Consider the following 10,719-nt stretch of genomic DNA (forward strand, 5'->3'; position numbering starts at 1 on the left):
CCAGGAAAGTGAGCTAAGACAATGGCAAGCCATAATAGTCTTAAGGATGATGTCTGAGGCAGGAATTCTTGGCCCCAAACACAGATTCGTTATCACACTGTGATGCACTAATTCTGGTATTCCAACAAAATAGAGAAAGGTAACCTATAGCTATGGGCTGTCTCACACTCTCGAGGTGGTCAGAAAAGTTCAACCTAGCCAGTTCCTACTTTGGACAGAGAGGCCTGACTGGCTTTTTTGATTAGCTATTGTATTAGACATCCTGGCCTCATCTTAAATTCCCTGCCCTCTCCGAGAATGAATGTGGGAACTCCCTTCTGCAGCATCTCTGCTGCATATGCATTCTCCTCCCACTGCATTCATCAAACCCACTATCTGCCGTAAGTGTACAGACCCAATCAAATCTTGCACTTCACCAAGACCTGTCACTACTCTGCTCTCCTCCTCTTTTACTTACTCTTAATCACTGGTTTTCAGACTAAAGGGAGAGTCTCAGCTAAGTAAAGATGACATTGTTCATAATACATTTCCCAACATGCTGGGACCAGATTTTTAGCATAATGCCAGCCCCTTATGACAGACATGCATATTAACTAAGCCCATGATCTGTAAGAAATTAAAAGGGATTAGAGCCAATCACTTGTTGCAGGAGAGTAAGTTTTATGTTGAAAATATGACCCATGGCCAGCATCTCACCCTAACATAGCTGATATAGAGCAAAACCTGGATTCTGTGCTTCTAAAATTCATGAATGCTTAGAAAGAGGCCGAAATTCTCCAGACTGTAAGAGAAATCTGCCTCTGCGTCTTCATAGATAAAGATCACTGTGGTTATGCTTTTAGGTCTTGATCGAATATTTGTGGAGACCTGTAAATATGTGCTTTTTTATTGAAAAACAATTATGTTGCTCTATAGCTGCACTCTGAAAATATTTCTGTCTGACAACAGATGTACTTTGATTTATCTTCATAAGAACAACTTCTACAGACCCTAATTGTTCTGATTGAAAACTACGACTTCCAAATTCTTTAGGAAGAGGAATACTTTTTCAATCAATACCCCCAAAGCCATTTCCTGACTTATTCCCCTACCCTCTCTTTCCCACTTGTGCTTTTTTTCCAATGAGCAAGATTTAATCACCCCATTATACTATACACTAATGGGGAAATTGAGGCTTGTGGCTGGTAGGTGGCAAAGCCAGCAATTGAAGTCACATCTGCCAATTTCCAAAGGATGTGTTTTTTGCCATCTTTTGGAATGAACCATCTATAAAATGCTTCCCCTGTCAAGGTTCTGTTTTTATTTTATTTTTTTCATTTACTTTTAATTCAGCCCATTTACCTACTTTCCAACCCCCTCCCCACACCACCTTCACATTAAGCCACCTTTTTTCTCCCTTCTGTTCCTATTTTGAAAAGGCAGACAAAGCTATAAAAAAAGAAAAATTGATTAAAGAGAGGGTTGGAATGTAAACATAATTGTCTTTATTCTCCATCAATTGCCCTGGATATTAGAAGATCCCATGAGCTTTCCAAACAAGTACCCTAGCCTAAATTTGTTAGTCATAAAACAATTTCCTGATTTCCCGAGGGACCATTACTTTTTGTGAAGCTAATATTCCACATTAGGATTCTTTTACTATGAAATCTCATTAAATTTGGCTCAAATAATTGGGAAAGTGCAAAAATGTCTCTGCATTGGGAGAAATGATTTTTTACAGCATCTATGAAGAAACTAACATGCTAAGCAAGTAATAGTGTAAACAAGGGACATGTTTGACCTACTTTAAGCAACAAATATTTAAAGAACTGTGGTATACGAACAATTTATGTGTTAACACAGTGCTTCCCAAACATCTGTCATTCATATAACATGCTTGGAGTTTTACCATGTCTTGAATCACATGTACTGCTTCAGGAATACTTTGCTTTATATCTACTCTCATTTTTCCATAAATGAATATATTTCCAAAGGAAACTTTATGTCACCAGGTAAATGAAAATAAGAGTCAGTTCATAAATAAAAGCTACCAGTAAACATTAATTCAAATGAAACAGTACAAGTTATTAATTTCTGGCTAGATGTTGTCTATTGATGGCTCCAGGCTGAAGAATTATCTTCTCTTTCTTTATATATTTTTAAGGGTGATTGGCAAAGGTTAGTAAAGTGTGAATCAACTAATAGCTGGGCATTGAGCCTTCCTCTTTAGGGAATCAAAATGTATGAAGGGAATTAAAAATGTGATTTTTTTGCTATGCAATTTAATAGTATTTAATACATCATGCCCTTAAAACCCCAAATAATCTTTCATGTCACTAGCTCTTTGTTTTCCTCACCCCGCAAATCCAGTGAATTTCATTCATTGGCTCACTCATTTATTCACTCACATTTTCTCTATAGGTAGGACCATCAGATCTCCTTGTAGATATTTATTTCTGGTACATTTCAGAACTTAAATGTCACAAGATTTCATTCCTTTAAAATACTCCATAATTCGGATCCTTAATACTTTGCAGTGACCCTCTGAGATGTCTCCTCACCTTCAAATCAGCCATATTAATTCCATGTTTCAGTGCAAACCACGAAAGTTAAAGAAGTTTGGACGTCTTTCCTGACAATTCGTCATGCAGGTGCCCTGTGCTGCATTCAATAAATAAATCCTCATTCACTGGGTTAATTGCAACGATAACTAGAATTTCCACAGGAATATTATCCCTCTGGAAGGCCCTTGTTATTCATTTTAGAGGTGCCTGGGACCCCTCCCTCCTATTAGTGATATCTGATTTCCTTCACACCAACATATGGCAAGTGATGAAAGTGACAAGAACTGGTCACTGGGCAGATTCTTTAGGGCAACATGGAGAGCAAGGTGTATGGGTAGAGTCCCATTTTTACAAGGCAAAAGCTAAAACGGGTCTGCATGCATGAAATGGGTAAATGTTTAATTATTATTATTATTATTTTAATAATAATAATAGAGGAGGACAGAGTTTTGCTCTGTTGCCCAGGCTAGAGTGCAGTGGTACAATCATAGCTCCTTACTGCAACCTCGAACTTCTGGACTCAAGTGATCCTCTTGCCTCAGCCTCCCAAGTAGCTAGAACTACAGGCATGCACCACCGTGCTCAATTCATTTTTTGATTTTTTTTTTTTTTTATAGAGATGACAGTCTCACTATGTTGCCCAAGCTGGTCTTGAACTCCTGGTCTTATTTGATCCCTCTGCTTTTGGCTTCCCAAAGTGCCGAGATCACAGGCATGAGCCACCACATCTGGCCAAGGGTGAACTTTTAAGTATTGTTACTGAGGTATGCATATTTCCTGTAAGCAATTGAACAATTCTATCCTTCTGAATCCTCAAACCTCCAGAGAGCAAGGAACTTAAACTTGCCAATTAATGTATTTTTCGATACCCCAGTTGCTTCCTGTGAATGAGGCACTTGCCCTCCCAAGTTTAGCACAGTATCTTTGGGGTCGCTGAACTGTGAATTTGAAATTTAACTTTCCTCCTCCTCATGTCATGCTCTTCTTAAGGTGATGTCTGGCAAGGCTCTCACCTAGAATCAAGGCAAGTTTATGCCTCTAGCAAACAGGAGACTGGTCATGTTCAAGGCAGTGCAAGAACTCCTCCCTCCTTTCCTTCCCTCCTTCCTTCCTTCTTTCCTATCCCCCTCCCTCCTTCCCCTGCTCCTTTCTTTTTTTCCAGTGCTGCTGTTTGGTCTTTGGTGTTTTTCTTATTTGTGATGGACCATTTTTTTTAGGTTCTGTGTTTTCTGCCAGCAAGGCCCAGGCCAACTTTTATGATTTAAGTTGTGTCTTCTTTATTGTTGTTAAAAAGCAAATGAAGTAAATGTGATTATATTCAGAAAACCAAACAATCACCACCATTGACTCATTTTTGTGAGTTCTGCAATCTTATGTTTTAACCTCTTGGAAGAAAAATTCAAAACTAAAAGGAAGAACCCGGAATACCCAGTTGCCTCTCGCCTGTCCTTTAGCATGTTCAGTCATTCTGACAGCGAGAAAGAAACCAGGGCACATCTGTCAGGACCCATGTTTAGAATACAGGTATAGTTCAATAAAATTTAAGTATGTTCGAAACATGTAAACTGTATATATCTAAGGTATATTTAATAATGAGGAAATAGGAAAAAAATGGGATTATAAAAATGAAGGTGTATTTTACATATTTAATTCATAAATAGAAGTTATAATGTGATCAGGCAATTATGCTATTCAGAAAAACTTCTAATAATTTATCGAAAGTATTGATTTATCACAGAAAGAAAAATGAAGTCTGAGAACAAAATTTAAGATCAGTGTTGTATGATGAGCATCTCCTTTCAATCCCCCTTGTGCTTCTTTGGGACTCTGTGTAACCTCATCCAGGGATGACATCAAAATGATGGTTGAAGCCTCTGGTGGAAGTGAAGTTCCATCCAATGGCCATCATCTAGGCCTTGCTCCAGGTAAGCCTGACCTTGCTCCACCACTGGGGTCAGATTTCTGCACGTGGAAATGCAAAGAGAGCAGATCTGAATGCCTTTCCCTCATCTTGCTTTCCCTTCTTGGAAAGGCATTGATGTCTCTCAACCATAAGTCCTGCCCATGGCACCAGAGGTCCTGCCCTCTCATGCTGCCCACCTTCCTGTGCAACCTGGTGGGCTTCACTCAGATTCACAAGTTCTGCCTCATCCTCTCTTACAACATGACATGCTCTTCTCCTCAAGGATCTATACAAATGTTGAAAGGAAGCAAGACACATCAAAGTATCGAAGCAAAGAAACATGGTGCAAGTAGCATGGCCCTCAGCTTAAAAAGAACAAGATGGGGGAAACGTATGAATTCCACTTGAGGTTGAAAAACAATGCCAGAGCTCCCTCATCCATTGTTCCATCCACAGGCATATGGTGGCCCTCGAAGGTGTGGTCACATTTATGTGGCTTAGTAGACATTCTGTGGACAGAGAAGTAGATCCAGCAAACAGGCTCCACGTGTAAAATTTTCTTGAGCAAAATTCTAACAGAAATGAATCTTTTCTAGAAAAGTTTTCTGAAGAAACTCCAAGTGGGCATTGATCCACTTGGGAATACTTGCTAAAGGAGGAAATAGCAAAGTGACATAAAGGCTTTCAGAAAGACCACATCCAAATGATGTAGAAATTTTTAGTAAGAGTATGAGGAGAAATAAGGGAAAATGGAGTCAGGTGACCCGGCCTTGGGCCGAATTCTCTTGTGGTTAAGGGAGGATTAGGAGTATGGAGCCGGGTCAAGAAGGTGCCCTGAGCTATGAAACAGTGTGGCCATGACAGAGCCACATCTATATACCTCATGGATTCGGGAAGTAGGTTCAGAAAGTCCCCTAGACAGAGGGAGGATTGATGCAATAGGGGATCTCCCAACTTCTTGTATCTCAAGCAGCCAAGTAACTGTCTCTGTAGGGTAAATATAGAACAGAAAAGTGTGCACTCAAAATATTGGGTTAAAAACCCAGCAAGACCTTGTCGCATACGAAAGGAGGAATAGCCACAAATAGCCCTGTGAACTTGTCATCAGTAACAAAGCAACCGAATTGACCAGATCTGCTTGAAACTTAGTGGGAGGGAGAACTTAAAAGTGTAGGGTGGAAAGTCATTGTCGAGTATATATGAGTACTTAAATAAGATATGTAAAGTGGTATTGATATTACTTTTACTTTGAGTGCCATTTTTTTCTTATATTTTGTACATGAGAGTTACACGTGGGGGATTCATTTGTTTATTCATAAACTTTTTGCCATCATGCTGCTATTTTCACGAACTCCTGAAACTGAAACCTTTCACTGTGAATTCTCCTACTTTGAGAGTGTTGAGGACATAAACTTAAAAGGCCCCAGAAGTCTGAATGTTTTGACGGTGAAACCCAGATTTAGCATTTTGGTCCTAGTTTTCCAGAGATCAGGGGTAAAAATTTAAGCGAGTCCACATGATCTTTTCTAGGAATACCCCACAATCTTTCTAAGGCAAGAAAAGTGGAGGCTTTAGAGAAACTGCTTAAACAATGACTTAAAAACATTCTGTCTGCCTGGCTTCATGGAATCCTTTCTCTGTGCCTCCTGTGTGGTTCACCTGTGATGCCTGAACCCTTCTGATGCCTCTGCTCACACCTATGTTCAGTTTCCTTCCTATAAGGAGGAAAAGGGAACTGGACCAAACGCAGTTAAAAAGAGCAGTGTGAAAACCTCTGGTCCAGGACCTGGAAAATCTGGATTCTAATCTCAGTTCGTTCACTATCTGACTGTGTAGCTTTAAGTGAATTATTCAGTCCTTGGGGCCTTGGGTTATCTATCTTTAGAATGGAGAGGTGGGCAAACTCTGTAGGATTCCTCTAACTCTTAGCAGAGGAGAAAGGATGAGAAGATTCTTTTCATACATGTATTTTTTATTTTTTAATATATATTAAATAAAATCCACATAAATACCTTTGTGTTTCCCAACACCTTCCTAACACACCACACATTACCACGGCTTCCCTCTGGTAGACTTCCCTGCATCTTCTTGCCTAATTACCCCCCTTCCTCATCTCAGAGGTAACCATGATTCTGAATATAGTGCTCATTCTTCCTTGCATTTTTCAGACTTCAATTATTTATGTTTGTATCCCTAAGCAATAGATATGACTGTTATGTATGTTTTAAACTATGTGTATACAACCGTATATATATTCTTTTATAAATGAATTTTTTGCTCAAAATTATTCACATTAGAATAATACATGCTGGCATCTAAAGTTCTTTTTTATCAATTTTCTTTTGTAAAATATCATATTAAGAATATTCAGAATATGTATATTCTCCAGTTACTTCACATGTAGGTTGTTTTTTCAGTGTTTGCTGTTACTAACATGAATATTTTTGTAAATGTAGCTTTATATACAAAGGTGTATTCTTTGTACATACTTTGTATAGTTTGTATATACTTTATACATTCTTTGTATATTTCCCTAGAAATGGAAGTGCTGAGGCTCAAGGTGTATGCACATGTTCAACTTTGCTAGACTTGTTTTCCAAATTGTTCTACAAAGTGGTTGTGTCCATTTATATTTCCACAAATGGAATAAGAATACATAAATCTAGAAACTGAGGCTCCGCTATAGCTTCTCCTGATAGGGCAATGCAGTCCTTCTTTGACAGGAAATGGGGCACTTACCTAGTTCATAGAGTGACTGTGATGGGAAATTGGAAAGAATTAATATGAATCATTTATCTCACATATATTTTTGAGCATCTACTCTATACCGGGCACTGAGGAAAGTGCTGAGGATCAACAAGAGTGCTACCCTTATGGATCTAACTACTCATGTATTTATTAAATGTCTCTGTTGTGCAGGGAATTTGTCACCATTATTCTCTTTTAGTGATCGGAATAGCCATTTGGAATTGCCAACCCTATTTTACAAAGGAGGAAACTGAGGCTCAGAGACAGCACACAACTAGGTAAGAGTCAGGCAGGGGCAGGAACCCACTGTGACTGCAGATGTCCTGTCCATTCCTCTACGTGGTCCTGCCCCGTGGTTTGTCTGAATGCCTCTGCACACACGGGCAGAGAAGGCCAGGCTATGTGCTTGACTCACACTGGGATCCAGTGTGAATACGAAATGCAAAGCCATGTGCCTGTCCTTCTGATAGAAAAGCCTGGAAGTCCCCAAGGAGGAAATTGTTCTTGAATGCTCTCATATCTGGAAGTGTTTTGAAAGTCTTGGGGAGAGTTCGCATGTCTTCTCCCCTGCATTATTTCTTTATCTTTCAGGAGAACTCATGTTTGATTATGGTTTGGAAGGGATATCTGGGTTATGGTCTCTGAGAAACAATAAACACTCCTACCCCGCAAAGATATGAAACTATGCAGGTGATGAATAATATCAGATTGTAAAGAGCTGGAGTCTTGAGGATTTTTTTTTTCCACAACATCTTGAAAATATTTTCTCCATGTCAGCTACATATTCTAATCCTAAAAGAAGGATCTTGATACTTGGAATATACAATGTGCCTTTTTACCCCTCAGCAAGGTATACAATTAATTCCTTATGTTCTCAAATAACATAGTGGAGCAGAAAGTGTCTTTATGCTCCCAGAGCCTCCAGCCACACAATAAGCATGTTCATCTTTTCATTTTCAGAAGAGATCACTGCATACCCCTGCCCGCAGGAGAATGAGTAGCTGGAATTTCATTCAAGTATTTTCCCAAAGAGAGAGTAAGTGAAGTCAAACATCTGGTCGACCTTCAGCGGTCATTTCCCACATCTATGAGTAAATTGTAATGGCAAGTAAAGAGTTAGTCACAGAAATAAGAATGCTGGGGAAAGTTTAAGTGTTAAAATGTTGAAATTTATAAAAAGAGTAAACAGAAAAGGGGACTATAACTTTACATACCTCACACTCTCCTCCCTCTGCCTGTGTTTCTGCCATCTGACCTCCTGTCCTGGCTCTAACTTCTGACTCATGGTGGCGGATATTTTTCATATCTGCCCACCCGAGGAAAATAAACCACCAGGGAATCAAAGTCTTGGGGACCTCCCTCTCTTAAGAGCAAACCTCTATCAGAGTCTGAGTGTCTGCCTCAAATCACAGAATTTTAGACAGATAATGAGAAAAACAAAAATCATAATGAAATTGGAGCAGGACACACAAAATCAACAGACTAACTCATAAGAGCTGGGCATATTTTTACAACAGCAGTGAGCTGGAACAAATTCACTTCTTCCCAATGTCTCCCCATCTCCTCTGAAGGTGGGCAGTGTCCATATCTTCACTAGCTGGTGCCACAGCCCCTCTGGATGTGAACATGCATGCAGGAGGGATACCTCAGAGTCTACATTCCATGCATACTCACATTTCTTGGTTCAGGGGACAAAATCCTGACCCCCACCCACCACCCAACCTCAACCTGTGTGCAGGGGGGCACTTTAATTGTCTTATCCCTTTAAGTTTTCTTTGAGGATATTTCTAAAACAGATTTTAAGCATTCTAATCTGGCTATTATTTTAGCTTTTAGGCTTCCTTTCTTGGGGAAAATGGTCTTCAACATCAAGAATTTTGCTGGGACACTTTGCCTTTGATTACTACATGTACTAAGTTTTATAATTACTTTTTTTTCTTAGAATATGGGAAGAGAGGGCCGGACATGGTGGCTCACACCTGTAATCCCAGCACTATGGGAGGCCAAGAAGGGCAGATCACGAGGTCAGAAGATCGAGACCATCCTGGCTAACATAGTGAAACCCTGTGTCTACTAAAAATACAAAAAAATTAGCCAGGCATGGTGGTGGGCGCCTGTAGTCCCAGCTACCCGGGAGGCTGAGGCAGGAGAATGGTGTGAATCCGGGAGGCAGAGCTTGCAGTGAGCCAAGATGACGTGACTGCACTCCAGCCTGGGTGACTAAGCTAGACTCTGTCTCAAAAAAATATACATATATTTGTATATATATATATATGTATATATATATATATGAAGAGAGGACAATGGAAATAGATTAAAACTAAATAGAATAGAGATTTTAAGGCATAAAGCTTTTCTGGATCACTCAAAACATAGAAGACATTACCTAATTTACCTATACATGAGGCTGATGCTGGATTCTGCAGGTTTTCACTATAATAGTCTATCTTTCTCCACCCAGAATTTCCAGTATGCCAAGTAGGAGCTGTGTATATTTCTCTTACTATATCTGGTTTTTCAGATGACAGAAGGAGAGAAATGAAATTCACTAATTACTGTGATGGACATTGTGATATGTAACACAGGTATCCTTTCAATGAAAGAATTCTTGCCCTACTTGCTGGGAACACTGAGGACAGACAGCTGGCAGCAACTTCACGTAGGTGGTCCTCATCTGAGGTCACCTGAAGTCACATCTCTGCCTGTGGTGGTCCACATTCATGTCTGATTAATATAAAATTGGTGGCAATATAAAAGCCTGACAACCCCAGGCCAACTCAAGGCAACCATGAAAAGCCACCATAGCTTCGAGTTTCTGTGGGGTTGGCTGAGACTGTTTTGGGGTCCGTAGGTAGTTTGACCTCACTCTCTGACCAAATTACTTATCTTCCTTTCCCCAGCTGTTGGCCCCAAACATGTCCTTGTAAATAGCCTGCATGCTGATCTCTATAACAGCTGGTGACAAGCATGGTGTGAGAAAGCAGGTGCTAGGGGGTTTGGAGCTGGGGCATTCTCTCCTTACTAACAATGAAGGCCACAGCTAGTCATAGTAAGAGTCCACACAACTCCTGGCGCAACATGGCCAGAAAATTGTTAAAAAGTTTACTGATGATGAATGTGGTTGTGGATGGTGTTATTTAGTAAGCTCTAGGAGGACTTTGAGAAATTTGGGGGAGGTCAGGTGCTGTGGCTCAGCCTGTAATCTCAGCACTTTGGGAGGCCAAAGCAGGTGGATTACTTGAGGTCAGGAGTTTGAGACAAGCCTGGCCAACATGGTGAAACCCCATCTCTACTAAAAATACAAAAATTAGCCAGGTGTGGTGGTGCATGCCTGTAATCCCAGCTACTGGGGAGGCTGAAGCTGGAGAATTGCTTGAACCCGGGAGGTGGAGGTTGCAGTGAGCTGAGATTGTACCACTGCACTCCAACCTGGGCAACAAGAACGAAACTCCATCTCAAAAAAAAAAAAAAAAAGAAAGAGAGAGAGAGAAATTTGGGGGAAAGTATCAATTATAAGACAATGTA

Source organism: Symphalangus syndactylus, chromosome 3, assembly GCF_028878055.3.
Source record: "Symphalangus syndactylus isolate Jambi chromosome 3, NHGRI_mSymSyn1-v2.1_pri, whole genome shotgun sequence".
In the NCBI taxonomy this organism is placed as follows: domain Eukaryota; kingdom Metazoa; phylum Chordata; class Mammalia; order Primates; family Hylobatidae; genus Symphalangus; species Symphalangus syndactylus.